Below are 16,052 nucleotides of genomic sequence, written 5' to 3'. Positions count from 1 at the left end.
TCAGTCAGTTAGCATCTGACTCTTGGTTTCAGCTCAGGTCATGATCTCATGGTTCGTGGGTTCGAGGCCCACATTGGGCTCTATGCTGACAGCATGGAACCTGCTTAGGATTCTCTTTCTCTCTCTCTCTCTCTCTCTCTCTCTCTCTCTCTCTCTCTCTGCCACTCCCGCTTGACCTCTCTCTCTCTCTCAAAATAAATAAATATTTAAAAAATTAAAATAGTTGGTTTTATGTTGTGTGAATTTCACCTCAATAAAAAAAAAAGATGATGACATCAGGCTAGGGATTGGCATCACCTGGAGGCAAGGGTCGTGCCTGGAAGGAGGCAAGGAGCAGCTTCTGGGGGACTGGCTTCCGGTTGCACTTGCATGTGAAGTTGTAAAAATGCAGCTACCAATATCCTAAAGATGTGTGCTGTGTCCTCCTTGTATGTCACAAAAGTAAAAGGAAGTTTTGTTTTGTACTCTTTAAAGGGGAAGTTCTTGCTGCAGTTAGGCCGGTGACAGCAGCTTTTATCTGGTGACAGGGCCAAGATGAGGTTGATGCAAGTAAGATAAATCATGCGAGCCCAGGGTCAGATCCTGTCTTTGTTTTAAAGACTGACACTTTGTTCTGCGTGGCATTTTTGTATTTGTTTTGTTTTGTTTTGTTTTGTTTTGAGATACTGTCATTAAGACAGTATTTACCTTAGCTACCGAGTTTTGGGCATCCTCTTAAATGTTGCACCCCTGACGAGTGCCTCGCTCACCTCACCCTACTCCCAGCCCTAAATTTCAACCCAGCACCATTGGTGAACCAAGGGACATGCAGCCTGAATTGCAAAGGCGACCGGTCCCCAGCTGCTTCCCACTGGCTCCACCCAGAAGGCTCACATACACAAATATGCGGGGTGCTTCCTGAAGTGCCTGTCTCAGCCTCAAGAAGCACAGTTAAGACCCCTGCCCTTCTCCCTGAGTCTCCACCAAGCCTCCTGACCCCACAGCTTCCCGGCTCCTGAGAGGCAGCACTGCTCGGCAGGCAGGGACCCAGGGCCACACACTGCCTGAAAGAGAGCTGGATAAAAGGTAGTAGCCACAGTCAGTCATGGGGAAATCTCCGGAGGACCCTCGTAAATGAGCACGCCCTACATCCATAATCCTTAGCAACATTCACTTCCGGAAGTATTCTTTCGCCCTTTGTCTTGTGAGTGGGCAAAGGTGAGCACAGGTGTCTTGAATGTGCATTTCACAAAATAAGATAGAGGAGGTGGCACTACTTTCCCAGTACCTTTCTCTCTCTTGAACCCCCCGAGATTCACTTATGAAATCAGGCCCTCCCATCATGAAGCAAAATTTTAAGACTGTGTCACTTTTCCTAAGATGTAATAGGAATTTTTAAAATAAACAGATATTTATGAAGCAGTGTCTTTTTTTTTTTAACATGTATTTATTTTTGAGACAGAGAGAGACAGAGCATGGACAGGGGAGGGGCAGAAAGAGAGGGAGACACAGAATCGGAAGCAGGCTCCAGGCTCTGAGCCATCAGCCCAGAGCCCGACGCGGGGCTCAAACTCACGGACCGCGAGATCGTGACCTGAGCTGAAGTCGGACGCTTAACCGACTGAGCCACCCAGGCGCCCCTTTTTTTTTTTAATTTTTTTTAACGTTTATTTATTTTATCAGTGTCTTTTTTTAATGATAATTTATTTTTGAGAGAAAGAGATAGAGCAGGGGAGGGACAGAGAGAGGAGGGGGACAGAGGATCCAAAACGAGCTCTACGCTGACAGCCAAGAGCCTGATGTGGGGCTCAACCCCATAAACCATGAGATCATGACCTGAGTTGAAGTTGGACGCTAAGCCACGCAGGTGCCCCTGAACAGCATATTTTTTTAATGCAGCAAAGTAGAGATTTCTATCGCAAAGAATGTGATGATTTTTAACATTTAAGAATTTAGTACATCCTATGTAGTTAATAAAGGTACGTTGTATAAAAAGTTTTAAAAACCATTTTATTACAACAGGAATATAACATATATCTACATCTATATGACCATATGTGTGATATATATACTTTATCTTAAAATAGAACGAAATTCTGGAACAACACAGCCCAACAGAAATTTCTGCCACGATGGAAATGTTTTATATTTTCACTGTCCAACATGGTCGCCATGAGCCACAATTGGCTGTCAGGAACTTGAAATGTAGCTAGCATGAGTAAGGAGCTGAATTTCTAATTCTATTTATTTTTAATTAGCTTAACTTTATTTAAATGGCACATGTTACTGTACTGTATTAAACAGCACAAATATCTATAGCATTTTGAACACATTTAATTCACTCAACATTGAGTGAATTCAATAAACAAACGTGCTTCTCAAACACTAGTACCTATGGACATGATAACACGAATAGGTTAAAAAGTACAATGTAAACTAGACTCCAATAATAGTCACACAAAAATATAGAAAAAAAAAATTTAATAGACCATACATGACCCAGATTTAAAAACTTAGAATATCTCACTAAGGTATTTTCTCAAACGATTAGAAACAGTGGCCTAATGCATTGAACCCAGGAAACCAGAAGAACAAAATAAAGCAAAAGTACTAATAATTGGGGAAATGATGGCGATAACTTGGGTGGGGCATGAGGCTAGCTCTCTTTTTTTTTTTTTTTTTTTTTCTGGGACAGAGAGAGACAGAGCATGAACGGGGGAGGGGCAGAGAGAGAGGGAGACACAGAATCGGAAACAGGCGCCAGGCTCCGAGCCATCAGCCCAGAGCCTGACGCGGGGCTCGAACTCACGGACCGCGAGATCGTGACCTGGCTGAAGTCAGACGCTTAACCGACTACGCCACCCAGGCGCCCCTAGCTCTCCTTTAAATAGGACAGTCAGGAAGACATTTTCTGCCAACATCTACAGTTGAAAGTGAATGAATCATATGAATGAATACACAGAGACGTGACTTGGAATGAATACACAGAGACAGGTTTATCAATTATTGACACTTGGGGCCAGATAATTCTTTGCTGTGGGGATGGTCCTGTCCATTGCAGGATGTTTAGCAGCAACTCTGGTCACTCTCATCCCTGCCAGTAGCCCCTCCCCCTGCCCCAATTGTGACAACCAAAAGTATCTCCAGAAGTGGGCAAGTGTCCCTGGGGAGAGGAAGAAGAGGGAATAGCCCCAGGAGCGAACCACTTGTCTAGACAAACAGAGAGTAAATGCAAAGGCCCTGAGGTGGGACAAGACTTGCCAAACAGCCTGCCAAGTGCAGTGCTGGCAGGAAAGATGATGCTAGGTAAGGCAATGAGATGTGGGGCCTACACGCGCAATCCCTTGTAGGAATCTGGGTTTTATTCTAAGAGAGAGGACAAAACATCGAGCCACTGAAGGGTTTTAAAGAGGCGCAGGACGTGACCTGCTCCGTGTCTTTAAAAAGAGCGCTGATTTGGAGAATGATCTGCAAGGCGGATTACTTAGTAGAGAGAATTGCATAGTGTTAACAGCCCCGGCTCTTACCTGTCGATGAGCTTCTCTGTGCCTCAGTTTCCTCATTTGTAAAATGGAGATAAGAATAGTACACATACCCTGTCAAAAACACAAGAAATAACAAGCGTTGGCGAGGATGTGGAGAAAGAGGACCCCTCTTGCCCTGCTGGTGGGAATGCAAACTGGTGCAGCCACTCAGGAACACAGTATGGAGGTTCCTGAAAAAAACTAAAAATAGAACTACCCTATGATCCCATAATTCCACCACTCGGTATTTCCCCAAGAAAACGAAAACACTAATTCAAAAAGATATATGCACCCCTATATTTGTTACAGCATTCTTTACAATATTCAAGATATGGAAGCAACCCAAGTGTCCATCCATAGATAAATGGATGAAGAAGAGGATATACAGAATGGAATATTACTCAGCCATTAAAAAAGAATGAACTCGTGCCATTTGTAACAATATGGATGGAGCTAGAGAGTATTATGCTAAGTGATGTAAGTCCGTCAGAGAAAGACAAATACCATATGATGTAACTCATATGTGGAATTTAAGAAACAAAACAAACGAATAAACAAAGAAAAAAAGACACAGAAAAAACAGACAACAAACTGGTGGTTGCCAGAGGGAAGGCGGGTCGGGGTGGGTGGAATAGAAACGGGATTAAAAGCATGCTTACTTTGATGAGCGCTGAGAAATGTATAGAATGGTTGAATGGCTATATTGTACACCTGAAACTAATATAATACCGTATGGTAACTATACTGGAATCGAATAATAGATAATTTTTTAAAAGCAAGTAAAATAATAAGAATAATAGTACACATACCCTGAGGGTGACTTTGAAGATCAAAAGGAACTAGAGTTTGGGGCACCTGGGTGGCTCAGTCGGGTAAGTGTCCGACTCTTGGTTTTGGCTCAGGTCATCATCTCACAGTTCGTGAGTTCAAACCCCACATCAGGCTCCAAGCTGGCAGCACTAAGCTTGCTTGAGATTCTCTCTCTCTCCCTCTCCCTCTCTCTCACTGTCTCAAAATAAATAAATAAACTTTTTTTAAAAAAGGGACTAGGGTTTATAATACACTTAGGATGGTGCCCGGCACATGGCAGGTGCTTTGTAAGTCATTGACTCTTTATTATGACCGCATTAATCCAGATAGAAGGTGATAATGAGCTTTGAGCAATGACAGTAAAAGTACTTGTGGGAAAGGGCTGCAGCTGTAGAGCACCATGGAGTTAAAAGGTTTACTGAAAAGGCAAAAGCTTGGAGAGAAGTGGGCAAAAAAGAGCTCTGTGGGAGGTGGATGGGTGAGGCGAGTGGGCAGGGAGAGAAAGGAAGTAATCACGGACGACTTCGGGGGTTCCAACTGGGCACTTGTGTAGATGGGGTCCCCTTTATGCAGTGGGAAAGACTGGGGGTCAATTTAGGACATATTAGATTTGAAACATTCGTGTGGATATTAATAGCTGATCAGTGGGTCAGAGCACAGGGAAGAGTCTGGACTGAAGATATAAGCCTGCTCATCATTTGCAAAAAGAAAACACTGGATGATTTAATTTACTTAGTAATAATATTTCAACGATTGCTTGTAATAGTACAGTTTGTAAATCACCTAAACAGCCACCAAGAGGGGACTGGTTAAATATACCGTAATAGGATCATAAATGAAATAGCATAGAACTGATAAAAGAATAAGTCAATTTTATATATCCTGATACAGAATAATCCACAAGAGACATTGTTCAGTAAAAAATAAATAAATAAATAAGCAAGGTACACAACAAAAATATATCACAGACTGCATCTGTGTGCAGTTCTATGCCTCACCACAAAGAATAAATTTGCTAACACCATTATTTTCATGGATATTTCTGGAAGGATACACAAGTGCCAGCAATTGTAGCAATGGCTGGAGGGCACTAGTTGGAAACTTACTTTTTACTCCATGTTGTTTAGTATCATTGTATTTAAATTTTTTTCATGTTTCTTATTTTTTTTAATTTATATTCTTTATGTATTATGTATCTATGTGTCTATACCATACATGACTATAGGCCATTCATAATCAGAAAGCAATGCACACTAAACTAAAAATTAAATTGGGCCCAAAATTTAAAAGTTGGATCTTTAGTAAGTTGGATCTACTGGAAATGCCTTAGCTATAGAACAACACAGAAACTATAATGTTTATTATTTTTGAGAGAGAGAGAGCATGATCAGGGGAGGGGCAGAGAGAGAGGGAGACAGAATCTGAAGCAGGCTCCAGGTTCTGAGCCGTCAGCACAGAGCCTGACGCAGGACTCAAACTCACGAACTGTGAGATCATGACCTGAGCCAAAGTCAGACACTTAACTGACTGAGCCACCCAGGCACCCCAGAAAGATTTTGTGCTAGGAGTCACCCCCACCCCCAGATCCATCCATTCCCATTCCTCCAATAGCTCCTGGAAGGATGAATGGACAACACCTGCCTGATTCTCACCTAGAGAAGCTGAAACACGTGCTTTCCTACACACCGCACTCTGGAAAAAGAACACCCATCGACATTTTCTGCCTTTCCTCCCTGCCAACGAGCAGCAGAAATGCCTCCAACATAAAGGAAATATTTCAGATTTTTTTCCTTTTCCCCATCTAAGTGTTGAACTTCCCTTTGGGGTAGCCTGACCCAGAGTAGCTACAGGATGCTGCATTTGTACGCAGCTCTATTGGCTGAAGCCAGCTGGCAAGGGGTGCTGGGTAATTGTCAGCCTCTTCAGAAGGAGTTAGGGATATTACGAGCTTGTAAATGAGGAGACAGCAGCTTGCTTACAAAGCGACTTTGCCCAAGATGGGTCCTGACTTTGAAAAGCTGAGATAGAAGTGGCCTCGGGGAAGTGTGGGATCTCTGCCTCCCCTTTTTTGCCAAAAGCCAATAAAAAAATTTTTTAAAAAAAGCTAACTCTGCTCACATTCCACGAGGATGAATCTTGTTTATCCCTAGGCACAGCTGTACCTGCCAAAAAACTGCTAATTCGTTTTCCTTCTACTGGAGAGACTGAGTCAGGACTCGGGAGGGCTATTCTCGCCTCTCAGGCAGACCTTTCTGGCCCTCCCCTGACTCTGTGCAGATGGAGAAGAACTAAAGTTAGCCAAGCCAAAACCCTGAGGTGGAGCCCAAAGCCCAAGCAGCCCCAGAGTCCATGCTCTCAAGCATTTTTGCCAACGGCTGCAGCACAGGAGACATGCATGAGCAAGATTTTTTTTTTTTTGTAATGTTTATTATTGAGAGACAGAGGGACAGAGCGTGAGCAGGGGAGGGGCAGAGAGAGGAGGAGACACAGACTCTGAAGCAGGCTCCAGGCTCCAAGCTGTCAACACAGAGCCCGATGCGGGGCTCAAACTCCGCACAGCAAGATCATGACCTGAGCTGAAGTCGGATGCTCAACCGACTGAGCCACCCAGGTGCCCCACGCATGAGCAAGATCTTACCAGCAGGCACATCCTTGCCTCCAGGGGATGCTCTAGCCCCATTCTTTGGAAACCAGCAACTCACCTCTCCACGTGGCTCCGACCACCCTTGAGAGAAGAGGGAGCCACGGCAGTTATACTATCCTCACTTACAAGGTTCCTCTGCTTTACATCTCCAATCTCTTCCCACTCGCTCCCCCACCCATCACTACATTAACTAGGTCTTTTATGTTCTATATTCTGATGCTTCGACACCTGGGATGACTTCCCACCCCAGGGTTAGCCAATTCCTAGAGATAATACACCATTCACCCACGAGTGCACCTTTCAACTGCAAACAAGCCAATCTAATTTAACCCGTCTAGTTTACCAATCTAACTTAGTTAACCAGTCAGATTTGATGGTGTCCACATTCTCAACCATCTCCTTATCAGGTTCTCACACTCCAAGCTACTAGCCTTCATCACAGGGCCAGGTACCAGCCAACTGGAGTCACCCCTGTGCCCCCAGAACCCACTACAATTATTCAAAGTAGTAATCCTAAACCTGTTTATCTTGCCTCACATATTCTTTCCCATGGAAACCCCCTTCTCCCTCCTCTGCCTTCTGATTCCCAGAGTGGCCCCCTGTGGATCATGCATCCCTCCTCTTTGGATCTGGGGATATAACAAACTGCTTTTCAAGGGCAGTCATTTCCTGATCTGTTAGTCTTTACTTAACACGCTGAGCATTCCCCTCACTGAAACGTGCCCATTTCTGTGGTGTGGCCCTCTCCTGGCTCTCCTGGCCTTCTGCCACTCCTCACACTCCTTTGTTGCTATTCCTTAAATATCAGTGCTCCTTCAGATCCTGTCTCAGGTTCTGTTTTCTTTTAGGCCTGCAACCCTCCCTGGGTGCCCATTACCACCTGTTTGCCAACACCTGTCGGATATCCACCCTCCACTCAGACCTCACTCCTCAACCCCAACTTGGACCTCTCCACATGTGCATCCCACGGGTACCTCAAGCTCAACTTGTCCGACACGAAATTCATGATCTTTTGCCCCAAAACTGCCTTGTCTCTTCCATCCTTCAGAAGAGCCGCACCAGAAACCTGGGAGTTCTTGCAACCCTCACCAAACACACCCAGGGAATGCCTATGTATTATGAGTTCCCCAAACTGAATCTCCCTCACCTGTCCTATTCTCCTCCGTCCCCTCTTTCAAGCTCTCAGCCCCCTCAGCTAAGCTCCTATGCTCCCAGTTGCCCTCCACCCACTACTGTGCACCTTTCCAACCCCACACCATTGCCCTGACTTCCATTCACCTCTCCAAAGTGCAAGTCTCGGGGCACCTGGGTGGCTCGGTCGGTTAAGTGTCTGACTTTGACTCAGGGCATGATCTTGCGGTTTGTGAGTTCGAGCCCTGCGTCGGGCTCTGTGCTGACAGCTCGGAGCCTGGAGCCTGCTTTGGATTCTGTCTCCCTCTCTCTATATCCCTCCCCGACCAGTGCTCTGTGTCTCTGTCTCATAAATAAATAAATAAATAAACAAACAAACAAACAAACAAATAAATAAATAAATGTAAAAAACAAAGTGCAAGTCTCATCACACTTCCACTCTGCTTTAGAGATTTCCATGGTTCTCCACTGCTTATTGGATAAAATCTAACATCTTTAGCCTTGCAGATCCAGTCTCTTGTGATCTGGCTCCTTTTCCTTCCCCAACCACATCTCAGGTACCACCCCTCCTCCCATTCCATGCTTGAGCCACACAGAACTTCAGAATATGCAGTTCCCCAGACACACTTCCTTCCTCCATGACTTTGCTTCTGAGAATCCCTCTGTGGAGAGTGCCTTTCTTCTTCTTTCCAGAAAAACAACCACTGCTTTCTCCCAAACTCTCCTTGGAATCCCTCCTTTTTTTTCCCTTGTAGGCAGCACCTATAATACTTGATTGTTCTTATTTTGTATACTCATTCAAAAATATGTATTGAATAATTAAAATGTCAATAATCAAAGATAAAGAATCTTAAAAGCAGCAGGAGAAAAGCCGCTAGTTACATATAAAGGAAATCCCATAAAGCTATCAGCTTATTTCTCAGCAGAAACTTTACAGGCCTGAAGAGAGTGGCAGGATATATTCAAAGTGCTGAAAGGAAAAAACCTACAACCAAGAATACTCCACCTGTCAAGATTATCATTCAGAGTTGAAGGAGAGAGAAAGAGTGTCCCAGACAAACAAAAACTTAAAAAGATCACCCCACCAAACCACCCTTAAAAGAAATGTTAAAACGGGACACCTAGGTGGCTCAGTCGGTTAAGCATCCGACTTTGACTCAGGTCATGATGTTGCGGTCCATGAGTTTGAGCCCCGCGTTGGGCTCTGTGCTGACAGCTCGGAGCCTGGAGCCTGTTTCAGATTCTGTGTCTCCCTCTCTCTCTGACCCTCCCCCATTCATGCTCTGTTTCTCTCTGTCTCAAAAATAAATAAACATTGGGGGGCGCCTGGGTGGCTCGGTCGGTTAAGCGTCCGACTCCGGCTCAGGTCATGATCTCACGGTCTGTGAGTTCGAGCCCCGCATCAGGCTCTGTGCTGACAGCTCAGAGCCTGGAGCCTGTTTCAGATTCTGTGTCTCCCTCTCTCTCTGCCCCTCCCCTGTTCATGCTCTGTCTCTCTCTGTCTCAAAAATAAATATTAAAAAAAATTGTTTAAAAATAAATAAATAAACAAACATTAAAAAAAAAGAAATGTTAAAAGGACTTCTTTAAGGAGAAGAAAAACGGCCATAACTAAAAGAAAATTATGAAAGGAAAAAAATTCACCAACAAAAGTAAGCATACAGTAAAGGTAGTAGATCAATCACCTACAAAGCTGGTACAAAGGTTAAAAGACAAAAGTAGTGAAATAAATTATATCTACAATAATTAAAGGTACATAAAAATAAAAAGATATAAAATACGATGTCATATACATTGATACATCAAGTAAAAATGCAATGCTTTGAGAATGTATTTGAACTTAAATGATTGTCAATTTAAAATAGACTGCTATATACACAGGATATTATATACAAACCTCATGGTAACCACAAGCCAAAAACCTATAAAAGATACACAAAAAAACAGAGATAGAAATCTAAGCATAACACTAAAGAAACTCATCAAATCAGAATGGAGGAGAGCAAGAGAGAGAAGAGGTACAGAGAATTACAAACACACACACACACACACACACACACACACACAGAAAACAATTAACATAATGGCAATAAGTACATACCTATCAACAATTACTTTAAATACAAATGGACTAAATGTTCCAATCAAAAGACACAGGGTGACTGAATGGATTTAAAACAATAAGAGTCGTCTGTATGCTGCCTATAAAAGACTCACTTCAGGCCTTAAGATACATGTAGACTGAAAGTGAAGGGATGAGAAAAAGATATTCCATGGAAATGAAAGTGAAAAAAAAAAAGCTGGGGTAGCAACATTTATGTTAGACAAAACAGACCTTAAAACAAAAACTGTAGGGGCACCTGAGTGGCTCAGTCGGTTGAGCATCTGACTTCAACTCAGGTCATGGTCTCACAGTTCACGAGTTCAAACCCTGTGTCAGGCTCTGTGCTGTCAGCTCAGCAAAAGCAGTTCTAAGTGAGAAGTTTACAGTGATATGGGTCTATCTCAAGAAATAAGAAAAATCTCAAATAAACAATCTAACCTTACACCTAAAGAACTATAAAATGAACAACAAACAAAGTCCAAGGTTAGCAGAAGGAAGGAAATAATAAAGATCAGAGTAGAAATAAATAAAATAGAGACCAAAAAAAAAATCAATGAAACTAAGAGCTGGATTTTTAAAAAGATAAACAAAATGGACTAACCTTTAACCAAACTCATCAAAAGAAAGAGAGAACTCAAATAAATAAAATCAGAAATGAAAGGTAAATTTCAACTGACACCACATAAAAATACAAAGGACTATAAGAAACTATGAAAAGTTATACACCATCAAATTGGAAACCCAGAAGAAACAGATAAATTCCTAGAAGCTGTCTCCCAAGACTGAATCAGGAAAAAAGAGAAATTCCAAATTTCTATGAGCCCAGCATTACGTTAATACCAAAATCAAAGACAAGAAAGAAAGAAAAAGAAAGATAGGGAAAGGAAAAAGAAAAGAAGAAAAGAGGCCAATATTCCTGATGAACACACAGATGCAAAAATCCTTAACAAAATATTAGCAAACTGAATTCAACATTAAAAGGATGATTCACCACAATCATGTGGAACTTATTCCAGGGATTCAAGGATGGTTCAATAACCATAATCAATCAACATGCTATACCCTATGAAGAAAATGAAGAATAAAAATCATATGATCATCTCAATAGATACAGAAAGAGCATTTAAAAAAAGTCAATATTCATTCATGATAAAAACTCTCAACAAAGTGGGTATAAAAGAAACATACCTTGGGGCACCTGGGTGGCTCAGTCAGTTAAGTGTATGACTTCAGCTCAGGTCATGATCTCATGGTTCATGAGTTCAATCTCCACATCGGGCTCTGTGCTGACAGCTCAGAGTCTGGAGCCTGCTTCAGATTATGCATCTCCCTCTCTCTCTACCTCTCCCCCGCTCACACACGACCCCCCCCAAAAATAAACAAACATTAAAAAAAATTTTTTTAAAGAAGGAACATACCTCAACTTTAAATAAAGGCCATGTATGACAAAATCACAGCTAACATCACACTCAGTGGTGAAAAGCTGAAAGCTTTTTCTCTAAGATCAAGAACAAGACAAGGACTTTGACTATTTGTATTCAACATAGTATTGGAAGTCCTAGTTATAGCAATCAGACAAGAAAAAGAAATAAAAGTCTTCCAAATTAGTAAGGAAGAAGTAAACCTGTCACTATTTGCAGACTGATACTATATATAGAAAACCCTGAAGGCGCCACCAAAAAACAACAACAAAAAAAAATCTGTTAGCACTAATAAACAAGTTCAGTAAAGCTGCAGGATACAAAATTAACATACAGAAATCTGTTGTGTCTCTACACACTAATAATGAACTAGCAGAAACAGAAATTAAGAAAACAATCCCATTTACAATTGCATCAAAAAGAATAAATTATCTAGCAATAAACTTAACCGAGGAGGTGAAAGACCTATACTTCTGAAAACCATAAGATACTGATGAAAGAAATTGAAGATGACACAAATAAATGGAAAGATATACCCTGTTCAGGAATTGAAAGAATTAATATTGTGAAAATGTTCATACGACCCAAAGCAATTTACAGATTCAACGTGATCTCTATCAGCGTTCGCTTCGGCAGCAATATACACTAAAACTGGAACAATACAGAGAAAATTAGCATGGTCCCTGTGCAAGAATGACGTGCAATGCAATGCCTATCAAAACACCAGCAGTATTTTTCACAGAACTAGAACAAAAAACTCCTAAAATTTGTACAGAACCACAAAAGACCCTTGAGTGGCCAAAGCAATATTGAGGAAGAAAGAACAAAGCTGGAGACATCACAATCTCAGATTTTGAACTTTACTACAAAGCTTTAGAAACCAAAACAGTACAGTACTGGCAGAAAAACAGATACATGAAAATGAAACGGCAACCTACTGAACGGGAGACATATTTGCAGATGATATAACTAATAAGGAGTTAATATCTAAAACATATAAAGAATTCATACAACTCACCTCCAAAAACAAACAAAAACAATGTTATTTAAAAAATGGGCAGAGGGGCACCTGAGTGGCTCAGTCGGTTAAGCATCTGACTTGGGCTCAGGTCATGATCTCCCAGTTTGTGAGTTCAAGCCCCGCATCGGGCTCTGTGCTGACAGCTCCAAGCCTGGAGCCTGCTCCGGATTCTGTGTCTCCCTCTCTCTCTGCGCCTCCCCTGCTCATTCGCTCTCTCTCGCTCTCTCTCTCTCTCTCTCTCTCTCTCTCTCTCAAAAATAAATAAACATTAAATTTTTTTAATAAATAAAAAATGGGCAGAGAACCTGAACATTTTTCCAAAGAAGATACATGATGGCCAAAAGACATACAAAAAAGATGTTCAACATCACTAACCATCAGGGAAGTGCAAATCAAAACCACAATGAGATCACCCCACACCAATCAGCATGGCTAGAATCAAAAAGACAAGAAATAACAAGTGTTGGTGAGCATGTGGAGAAAAGGGAAGCCTTGCGTGCTGTTGGTGGAAATGTAAATTGATGCAGCCACTATGGGAAATAGTATAGGGGATTCCTCAAAAACAGAACTACCATATGATCCAGCAATGCCATTTCTGGATATTCACCCAAAGAAAATGAAAACACTAACGTGAAAAAATATATGTACCCCTCTGCTTAATGCAGCTTTACAATAGCCAAGATCTGGAAGCAATCTGTGAGCTCATTGATAGATCCTTAGATGACGATGTGGCATATATTCACAATGGAATATTACTCAGCCACAAAATAGAATGAAACGTGGATGGCATTATGCTAAGTGAAATGAGTCAGACAGAGAAAGACAAATGTATGATTTCATCTACACGTGGAATCTAAAAAAAACAAACAAACAAAAAAACCAGAAACAGACTTAAAAATACAGAGAACAAATTGGTGGCTGCCAGAGGAGAGGGGGGTAAGGAAATGGGCAAAATAAGTGAAGGGGATTAAGAGATACAAACTTCCAATTGTAAGATAAATAAGTCACATGGATGAAAAGTACAGCATAGGGAATACAGTCAACAATATGGTTAATACCTTCATATGGTGACAGAGGGTAACTACACTTACTATGGTGAGCATTTTTTAATGTGATTGTCAGATCACTGTCATACACCTGAAATTAGTATTATACTCTACGTTAACTAACGAATTTAAATAAAAACTTAAAAAATATATATTGTTTGGGGGCGCCTGGGTGGCTCAGTCGGGTAAGCGTCTGACTTCAGCTCGGGTCATGATCTTCACAGTTCGTGAGTTCAAGCTCCACGTCGGGCTCTGGGCTGACAGCTCAGAGCCTGGAGCTTGCCTCGGATTCTGTGTCTCCCTCTCTCTCTGCCCCTCCCTGACTTGTGCTCTGTCTCCGTCTCTCAAAAATAAATTTAGAAAACATGACCAAAAAATATATATTGTATGTCAACTATACTTCAAATACATACATACATATATACATACATACATACAATTGAGAAGCGACTTTGTGCTGGGACCTGGAGGTCCCAAAGATATAGCAGTAAACAAGACAGACACTGACCCTGACCTCAAGGCAGTGTCTATCATACCACCTTGTTTCCCAAGGTGTCCTCCCTAACACTGCTCTGAACATAGTAAAAGAGTAAAAAACCACCTGGCAAGGAGAGGGTCTACATGGCCCTCTGTTCATCCCCTATTCTGTCCCTAGAGTAATTTTTCTAAAGAATGCATCTATCTGTACCCTTCTGTAGACCACTGTTGACTCCCCATCACCCATGCCCAAAGAGACAAGGGCTTTCTCAGCTGGCTCTTCCCCATTTCTCCAATGTTCCCTCTCAACGTGCACTGTCTCAGACAACCCCAAACTGCCTGCATTTTCGCATACCCACTTTGCTTTGCTTTGTCTCTATGCCTTTGCTCGTACCATCCCCTCTGTCTCGATGCCCTTCCTTCTCTCCATCTGGTTCATTTGTTATCTATTGCTGTATATCAAACCACTCAGACTAGTAACTAAAGGTAACCACTAATCTGTGAGTCATCAGTTTGGTTACAGATCAGCTGGAACAGTGCGTAGATATGCTCCAAACTGAGTTGGCTGGGCTCACCCATGCACTATGGTCAGCTGACAGGTGCACTGGGGCTGGATGCTCCAAGAGGAACTCACACAGTGTCCAGTCATTGGGTAAGGCTGCCAGCTGGAGCATCTCAATTCAGGTTTCTCCCCTTGGCTAGTCTGGGCTCCTCATGTGGCAGTTGGGTTCTCCAAGAAGCAAGCCCTAATGAGCAAGCACTTAGGAAGTCTCTGCCTGCATCACATTTGCTGAAGTTCCATTGACCAAAGCATGTCATATAGCTGAGCCCAGAATCAATGTGGAAGAGGTGTGACTCACTGGGGGGACATTAACAGAGCAACCTACCAGTCTGCCCTCTACCCCTACCAATGCACAGCCTTCCCACATGTGAGATATACTCATCCTTCCCAAAACACCCAAAATAGTATTCAATCATGACACCAGGCTCAAGGTCTATGATCTCACAATATGAAGCAAGTCTGGATGTAGCTGAGCCTCCTGGGGTACAACTCCTCAGGTGTGGCTCCTCTTGATTCACAGACCTGTGAACTAGTAAGACAAGACATCTGCCCTCCATGTGCCCAACATACAACTGTGAAGCAGGCATAGAATAGCCTCAATAGACATTCCCATTAAAAGAGAAATGGGAGGCACATAGCAATCACTGATTCAAAGCAATTCTGAAATCCAGCCAGGTTCTGTTATCAGGACCCCCCTCCTTTGGAAGCAGGGATGTTACTTGAATAAAGTCCAGTTCTCCTTGGCTTCTAGTTATACCCACTAGGCTCCTGGATCTACCCTCTGAGAGGATTCTCTTTTCCATAAGAAAAGTCCCTTGTGACTATTGGCCAGCTTACTGCCCATAGAAAGTGGGGGGCCCAAAGGCCTCCTTTCCCTTTTTTAACTATTTCCGTTCATGTTAGCCCAAACTAATAGAGTTTCTTCCAAAACAGTACTCTTCAAAACTTTATGGATTTTCTATGAGTATTATTGGGTTCACTTCTTGCACCAAAAGCCACATGCATAGTTACTTTCAAGAAGACTCTACTTCAGCTATGGAACAACATCTTTAATATTCTTAGAAACCCTTTTGTTTAACTGAGAAGGCCTACTAGACACCACCTTAAATCCTCTTGGGGTGTTAACAGAGGTTCTACAATCATACCCTTGATTTCATCTTTACCTTTAGGCCAATTCTTACTTTGGGAATCTGTCGCCTGATGGAGAGACTGAAAATGAGAACTACTTTTCTTTTCCAACCCAGCAAACTGGACAGATCCTTATTTAGCTGATCGCTCCCTTATAACACCTGACATGCCAGCTGGAAGCACCTGGATGGCACTTTTAACATTC

The 16,052-nt window shown here is 42.3% G+C and overlaps 1 pseudogene; it reads left to right on the top strand.

The window, feature by feature from the left end:
* The first annotated feature begins 12,235 nt into the window (after positions 1 to 12,235).
* On the top strand, positions 12,236 to 12,350 carry LOC122484544 (annotated as a pseudogene).
* Positions 12,351 to 16,052: the final 3,702 nt, after the last annotated feature.

This window comes from Prionailurus bengalensis, chromosome D1, assembly GCF_016509475.1.
Source record: "Prionailurus bengalensis isolate Pbe53 chromosome D1, Fcat_Pben_1.1_paternal_pri, whole genome shotgun sequence".
In the NCBI taxonomy this organism is placed as follows: domain Eukaryota; kingdom Metazoa; phylum Chordata; class Mammalia; order Carnivora; family Felidae; genus Prionailurus; species Prionailurus bengalensis.
The sequence above is the reverse complement of the archived record's forward strand: the minus strand, read 5'-3'. Positions and strand labels throughout refer to the sequence as shown.